Source organism: Microtus ochrogaster, chromosome 8 (genome assembly GCF_000317375.1).
Source record: "Microtus ochrogaster isolate Prairie Vole_2 chromosome 8, MicOch1.0, whole genome shotgun sequence".
In the NCBI taxonomy this organism is placed as follows: Eukaryota; Metazoa; Chordata; class Mammalia; order Rodentia; family Cricetidae; genus Microtus; species Microtus ochrogaster.
In genome coordinates this window covers 81,036,951-81,045,208 of record NC_022015.1, presented here as the reverse complement: position 1 = coordinate 81,045,208, position 8,258 = coordinate 81,036,951, and the positions used below count along the sequence as shown (strand labels likewise).

Sequence of the window (8,258 nt, the reverse complement as noted above, 5' to 3'; positions counted from 1 at the left end):
TGGTGGAGGTGATGGAGGTGGTGGAGGTGATGGAGGTGGTGGAGGTGGTGGAGGTGGTGGAGGTGGAGGTGGAGGTGATGGAGGTGGAGGTGGTGGTGGAGATGGTGGAGATGGTGGAGGTGATGATGGAGGTAGTGGTAACTGTGAAGGTGATTGTGGTGGTTTCAAGGATAAGCCTTTTTTTTTTTTAACTTGGAAGTCTCTACATAAACCTAAGCCAACATCCTATTTAATTTTTCCCAACACAATCACCCTAATAAACCCTAATCACCAAAGGAGGCTTTTTGTTTCTCTTTTTCTTACCACATTTTCCCCTGGAGGTGTGGTGTTTTGAGTGAGAATGGCCCCATAATTTTTATGATTTTTGTTGCCGGTGGGTCCCGAGCAGCTGGCAGCGGGGCAGGCTGCTCCTGGCAACAGTGAGGTTCCCTGACTGGGAGAGCCGTGCAAACCCAGCCATGCAACGAGCAGCTGGGCAGGAGACAGTGAGTCCCTGGAAGGCGCAGGCTCTCAGCGGCAAGCGGCTGGGAGGGCAAGTGTGTGGGAGACATGTGGACAGACACATCATACAGAATAGAATTGGATATTTATTACTGGGGGGAGAAGAAGACAGAGAGAGAGAGAAAGGGGGGTGGAAAAGTGGGGAGAGGCAGAAGCGAAGAGGAAGATGAAAAAGAGAACGAGCTCAGGCCAGAAGCTGAAGATCAGCCTGCCTCAGCGGATGGGGGAGGGAGTGGGTGTGGCTTGTCTCTTAAAGAGACGAAAATCATAACAATAGTCGCAAGTGTTTGAGTGCTTGGTCCCCAGGTAGCAGGACTGTTTTGGGCGGGATTAAGGGGCCTTGTCAGAGGTGTGCCTTTTTGAGGAAGTGATACTGGGGCTTTCAAAAGCCCATAGCAGCCCCCACTCTTTCTCCTTCCTGTCTGTGGATCAGGAAGTAAGCTCTCAGCTTCTGCTCAGCATCATGCCTGCCCGCCCGCCTGCTGCCATGCTCTCCTCCATGAATGTCGTAAACCAACCTTCTGAAACTGTAAGCACGCCCACAATTAAATGTGTCTTTTTAGAAGTTGCCTTAATCATGACGTCTCTTCACAAAAGAATAGTAAGACACAAGGAAACTTCACTAACTGCTTTTGTCTGTCCATAACCTTCTCCCTGCTTCCTGGATCTTCCAACCCTGCCACCTCCATGTTCCCCCATATTCCCCAATGCTGAGTCCCACAGTTCATCTTCTGCCACACAATTCGTATTCCACAATTCTGGCAGTTAAGAACATTGTTAGCAAGCAACCATGCCCTGTGAACAGAGAACTCCAATCCTTACGGAAGTCCCTAAGCACACCAGAGCTTTGCTTGCCTTATCCATGAAGCTTAGTTACAAGCTCCTCAAGGTCCATATGAGACACTTCTATATCCTCACTGGTCAATGACACAAAACTAGTGTGTACGTGTGGACAGGCACACACCCATATAAAACAGGCACATCTCCTTGTGGGAGAATTCTAAGGTTATTAGCCTAAATTATTTCAAATTCCAAGAGGGCAGATGAAATGAAGAAAGAACCTTGAAAACACAGGCACTAATGGTCTCAAAGAAACCAGATTGTGCATGAGTGCCAAGACTTAGGCAGTGATCATCTTAATGCTTGCAATATTACCAGCTTGTGAAGATGCGGTCCCCCTAAAGCACTTAAAATTATTTGGATTAAGCAGATTCAGCACCAATCCAAAGAGTGTCCAAGTCATCCACAGAAAGTTGGGACACACACTGAGCTCTGTGACCATGACAAAAAGGTCTTCCTCTTGACATAACCCAAGACTGCTCATCATTTGAAAATGGGCCATGAATTGAGGTTGGTTCTAAAATGACACTTGGAACTGGTTTACACTGTAGGTCGCTTGGCTTCTCAGACCTGAGAGAAGAGCAGACATCAAGGAGTTTTCAAGAGTTTACCACTGTAAACTCTTGTTTACAAGGCTTGTGAGTGCGAGAGCCAAGGATGTACAAACTGGGAAACAGGGCTCCAGAGAGTGTTCCAGGCCTCGACCTTGACAACTCCCAGATGAACCCTCTCCTCCTGGGCAAGGCTCCAACAAGCAAGGGCATGTGACACACTTTTGGGGGTTGCAGGCTGGCCTGTACTTTCAAAAAAAATTACCAATTACTATCCTTCTATCTATCATCTATCTATCTAAATAGGCAGTTATCATTTTAATGCTTGCAATTAGATAGAGAGACAGACAGACAGACAGACAGACAGACAGACAGATATCAATACCAGAACATCCTTGGGAAGACAGGTCCTCGCACTGCCATGGCAAGGTCTCCCCATGAACTTTCCCTCACAATGTTTAGAAAGACAATGCTGAGAGCTGGGAAAATAGCTCGGTCTGCAGTGTTTGCCCGAGAGCTGACAAACTAGGCTCCATCCCGAGACCCACGTGGTCCCAGGACAGCACTGAGTCCTGCAGGCTGTCCAGACTTCTGCAAGGCCACAGAGGCATGTGCATGCCCACACATGCAATTGACTTTCCCAGGACTGAGGTGACTCTAGAGGTTACCTGTGGTGCTGGTGTCCTGTAAGAGAATTGTTGACAAATATTTTAACTTCAACCTGTGAGCTTGAGTCACATAAGACGAAAGCATCGTTTCCCACATGTGACACACTTTTGGGGGGTTGCTACTAGCCTTTTTTTTTTTCTTTTTGGTTTTTTCGAGACAGGGTTTCTCTGTGGCTTTGGAGCCTGTCTGGAACTAGCTCTGTAGACCAGGCTGGTCTCGAACTCACAGAGATCCGCCTGTCTCTGCCTCCCGAGTGCTGGGATTAAAGGCGTGCGCCACCACCGCCCGGCCTTTTCTTTCAAAAAAGAAATTATTGCATTCATTTATTTCGTGTGTGTGTGTGTGTGTGTGTGTGTGTGTGTGTTTAAATAAGAAGGTTGTGAGACATTCGACATGGGTTCCAGGAACCCAACACCAGTCCTTTGGGAGAAGAGCAAGTACTCTGAACGTTGAGCCATCTTTCCAGTCCCTAACAATTTTTAAAGGAAAACACTAAAGTCCAGCTGTGTATAGCTTCATATATTTGACAGAATATTATATGGACAGTGTGTACTGCTGTAAAACAAAGTTAAGGAGGAAAGCAAAATTCAAAATAGAGCTAATATAGAACAATTGAAATGGACGTAGGAACTGCGGGGGCAAGGACTCAGCTAGTAAAGGCCACCACCGCTAACACACACACACACACACACACACACACACACACACACACACACACTGTAACTCACCTGAGCTTCAGAGATGGAAGATGTGGGGGAGACAGGAAGTTCCCGGCAAGTTCCTAGAGACCCTCTAACAAATAGCGGAGTCACCCGCGGGCTGACCTACCCTCCCAGATCGTCCTCTCGTCTCCACGCTGCCGTGCAGTCTGCAAACCCACACTTGCACCTACACACACTTGTTTGGAGGGTGGGGGTGACGACACACAACAAAAACTGAGGAGGAGAAAAGTGACTAATTTATACACCAAAAGCGGCCAGTTTGCGGGGTTGGGGGGGGGGGGGGACTTTGCCAAACAGCATTTGACTTTGAAGAGTGGAGCCTGCTTTCGTGATGCACGAGTTGAGCTTTATTTGGGAGAGGAGAACGCGAAAGGGATAGAGTGCAAACCCAGGGTCCGCCCAGCAGGGGCTTTGAACTCGTGTCAATTTTGAGCCTGCATCTTGGAAAGGGATGACGGGGCCAGGGGAAAAGGGCGGCGACACCCCCAAACCCCAACTGTGGGTAGGAGCAGGGTGGATCCCTTCCTGCCCCTGCCCCTGCCCCTGCCCCGCAATGCACTGGCGGAACTCATAGGCATGCGGGGTCCTGGAGCGAGCGTTGGGACAGAGCGCGAGAACCACCTCTCCTACCCCCGCTTCTCGGGTTTCCAGTTTTTAAGCACCTATCAAGGTTGAAATGCTATATTAGCTGAGCAGAAACGTCTGGAATTTCGAGGAGGGCTGGAGCCGAACCAGGCAGGGGGCTGAGCCCCTGCTTCTCCCTTCAGACACTAGGGCAGCCGGGCCTCATCAGGGCACTCATGCCAGCGCCCTCTAGGCGGCACAAGCGTCTGTGTGCTCACAGAAACCAAAGGCACCGACCCAGGTGGAAGCAATCTTGAAACCTTAGTTCTTCGACTACAGTCCGCCAGCAAGAGAAGAAGGAGTCCCTCCGCACACGGCTAAATTGAATTCCTCGCCAAAATACATGTCCCAGGAGAGACGGCTCCGCATTACAAGCACCAACTGTTCTTCCACCGGATCCAGGTTCGATTCCTAGCCCCCACGGAGTGGCTCCCTGTCTATAACTCCATTCCAGGGGAACTGATGCCCTCTTCTGCTCTCACCACTAGAGAGACACATGTGGTGCACAGACATACATGTAGGCGATACACTCTATACATGATAAAAAGGAAAGAAAAATGCATGCCCCAGCACGTCTGCTCCTGTTGACCCAAAATTGTGTACAAAAGCATAAGGAAGCAACACGGGAGCGAGTCAGTGGTTCACAACCTCAATCACAGTGTTAGCGCCCCCTTCCGGCCTCCAGGATGCATATGGTAAACATGCCTGTAAAACACTCATGCACACAAAATAAAAATAAATGAATTTTTTTGGCCTAAAGAATTCCTAAGAGATATGAATGCATGTTTCTATAAATGAACACTTAATTTTTTTTATCTTTCCTAGTAAAAGAACTTAGAGGAAGTCAGGGGTGGTGTTCACACATGTAATCCCAGCACTTGGGACGCAGAAGGCTGAGGAAAGAGGTGTGGACATGATAATTTTATTAGTTTTTTTTAAATCTTGATCTATAGAAATATATTTGTAGCCGGGCGATGGTGGCACACGCCTTTAATTCCAGCACTCGGGAGACAGAGGCAGGCGGATCTCTGTGAGTTCAAGACCAGCCTGGTCTACAAGAGCCAGTTCCAGGACAGGCTCCAAAACCACAGAGAAACCCTGTCTCGAAAAACCAAAAAAAAAAAAAAAAAAAAAAACAAAGAAAGAAATATATTTGTTTAACAAGCACAATACTAAGGGAAGCAATGCTCTCAGCCCTTTGCCCATGATAGCTGCTTTCTGATACTAACTTTGAAAAGGCAGGTCAAACTAATGTTTGACCAAAATTAAGAATCATTTGAGGGGTTGTATGGAAACTTAATACAGTAGGAGCTTCCTGAAACATGAACATGTATTAAGGTAATCTAAATGGTATCACTAAATAATGGGGAAGATAGAGCCCCAGTTGGGCATTCTCATCACCACATGAAGAGTCCAGTTCTGGGAATGCATTCTATCTAACCAAATTTGTTGGTAAGGGGGCCCCAGGGGAATCCCCAAACAACCCAGGCTACTGCCAAGGCTACTGGCTGCTCTCTACAGACTGATGATAGGGCCCTGTCGCTGAGACAACACCTATACACCTCACTGGACATAGAGAAGTCGAACTGGTGCCCATCAAGAGCCTTCACCCTTAGTGGTCAGGGTGTTAAAAGATACTCTGCACACCACCAAAGGAAAAAGATAAACACCAACTGGTGTGGGAAGCCCTTCTGTGTATGTGTTCTTTTATTGGTTAATGAATAAGGACGTTACTGATGACAGGGCAGAGTAGAGCTAGGCAGGGTAACTAAACCGAATGCTGGGAGAAAGAGGGTAGAGTCAGTGAGAAGCCACGTAGCCGCCACAGGAGACGGAAGCCCCTCCACAGGAGCCTGTTGAAACTTTGCCAGTAGGCCATGACCTCATGGTGATGCACAGATTAATGGAGATATGGTGTGGGAAGTCCTTCTGTCTATGTGTTGCTTTTATTGGTTAATGAATAAATCTGTTTTGGTCAGTGGTTTAGCAGAATAGAGTAAGGTAGGAATTCCAAGGAGATAGAGGAGGAAAAAAGGCAGAGTCAGGGGGAAGTCATGCAGCCAATACAGGAGACAGACAATGGGCACTGGACTGAAACTTACCAGCAGGCCACAACCACATGGCAGTACACAGACAAATAAAAATGGGTTCATTTAAGATGTAAGATCTAGCTAGAAATACGCTTAAGCTTTTGGCTAAACAGTATTGCAATTAATATAGTTCTGTGTGTTTATTTTGTGCCTGGGTGGCTGGGAAATGAGGCAGTGGGCTCCGCCAACAGAGATGGATTAGTTTAGGATGTAAGAGCTAGCTAGAAATGCGCTTAAGCTATTCGCCAAACAGTATTGCAAACAATACAGCTTCTGTGTGATTATTTCAGGTCTGAGCAGCAGGGAATGAATGAACAGCCTCCAACTACAGATTGGCACACCAGAGTGTGCCAGCTATATCCACATAAAACCTGAGAGAACTTGGAAAGGAATTCTAGACACACACACACACTCAAAGCTTAGCAGCATTCTTTTTCAGATAGGTTCTGTTTGTTGGTGGTGAGCAGGGGCGCCATGGTCTCCCTGGTTCAGCATGAGCATCAAAAAACGGTGCAGTGGCAGCTTCCTGGTTTGCCAGCACAAACAGCTCTGACTCTTTCGGGAGATTCGGCTATGGAGCACTTGAATGGCGTTTGTGGGCCTGGGTGCTTGTATGCCCACTCGGGGTTAGGAGGAAAGTAGCTGAGACCATGCCCATGGCTCAGTGCTCCCCCCTCCACAGGCATGTGATGGGATCGAATCTGCTAGGCCTGCACAAGCAGGAGAGCATTGGCAGATTCCTACCACCATACACAGAGATATTTCCAGGCACACAGTGCACTGCATGGCAGATTTAGCTATTACTCAGATAAAAAGGGTTTATATGCTGCATGGTGCTACACAGAGTTGAGGTAGTGAGGAGGCTCCCACACAGCAGTCCCAGAGGCGGCAGTGAAGTACCTCTGCCATATTGGAAGCCTGAGAGGCAGAGTGGCATCCAGGGCCACTGTAACCAAGCTGCTTACCACTGTAAAAGCTCCTGGTCTGAAGATAATTATAGATACACAATAAAGACAAATTCAGATGGAAAAGACCTCTAAATGGGTCACGGTATTTGATAAATGTACGTAGGCTTGAGAGGGAGAAGAAAAATATATAGAAGAAAGTAAAACAAAGTCTTTAAAAAGACAGAGTATAGACAGTCACAGAGTAAAGGAGTAAAGATAATAAAATAAATATTAAACTTGCAGAAAAAGTAATGGAGTAAAGAAAAATAAGTCACATAAAGATGGAAAATACACAGAGAGTCTGGATTGTGTATATTACTGTGTTTTCTTTAAATTTTTTGACTACAGAGAGATATTTGATTCTGGGGGCTGCTAAGCTAAGCCAACATATATATTTTGGCTCTTTTCAGTTTATTGCATGAAGGAGTTACACTCGTCCAAGTGAAAAGCAGACCCCAAATGGTTACATTATACAAGCTGTGAGGTCTTTAAACTTGTGATAAAGGACAGGAGGGAAATTGTACTCATTGCAAGGAAATCCTCACTTACGCTTCAGAGAGTCACAAGCACTTAAAACCCATGAACCTTCAGCTGATTGTCCTTAGCCAGTCCAATCTCTATTAGGAACTGGCATATGTTCTTGCGCTGGTCACCCTGTAGCTCAATTATTTCTCTATATTCTGGATGCTCAATTGAAGAACCATTGCAGGCAACTTTCTTCTTAAACACCTTCACTAGGTTCTTTTTGTCATATTCATCAGCAATCCCTTGGACAGTGGTAAGGGTCTTCTGCCGTTTCTCTGTTGAATTCTTATATGGATATAATCCTCAGTGCCAGCAGGAAGCAGGTCAGCACCCTTGCTTGCATCAGCAAAGGGGTCGAAAGAGTGGAGGTTCTGAATAGCACACATACGATACGATTCCTTTTCTTCGGTGGAAAAAGCCTGCAGAAGACGGCTGTGGTAGAAGGCAGGGGGTGGGTATGGAGCATCAGGAAGTGAGGGGGCTTGACGGGGAGGCAGCTGAGTCCTCTGTGACTGCTCAGTGACACCAACATAGATATTTTTAAAGGTAACTTGACTTCAGAATTTGAGTCTAAGGATATGTTGCTTTGGAAAAGAGATTCTGCTTTTGTTTCTTTTTTTTTAATTTATTTATTTATTAAAGATTTCTGTTTTCCCCACCACCGCCTCGCATTTCCCTCCCCCTCCCCCAATCAAGTCCCCCTCCCTCGTCAGCCCAAAGAGCAATCAGGGTTCCCTGCCCTGTGGGAAGTCCAAGGACCACCCACCTCCATCCAGGTCTAGTAAGGTG

General features: G+C 46.9%; 1 protein-coding gene and 1 pseudogene across 2 annotated transcripts in view; both read right to left on the bottom strand.

The window, feature by feature from the left end:
• Rbm20 (RNA binding motif protein 20) overlaps window positions 1-8,258 on the bottom strand; it is a 186,145-nt gene that overhangs the window by 149,180 nt on the left and 28,707 nt on the right. The window lies entirely within an intron of this gene.
• Window positions 7,515-7,855, bottom strand: LOC101997631 (annotated as a pseudogene).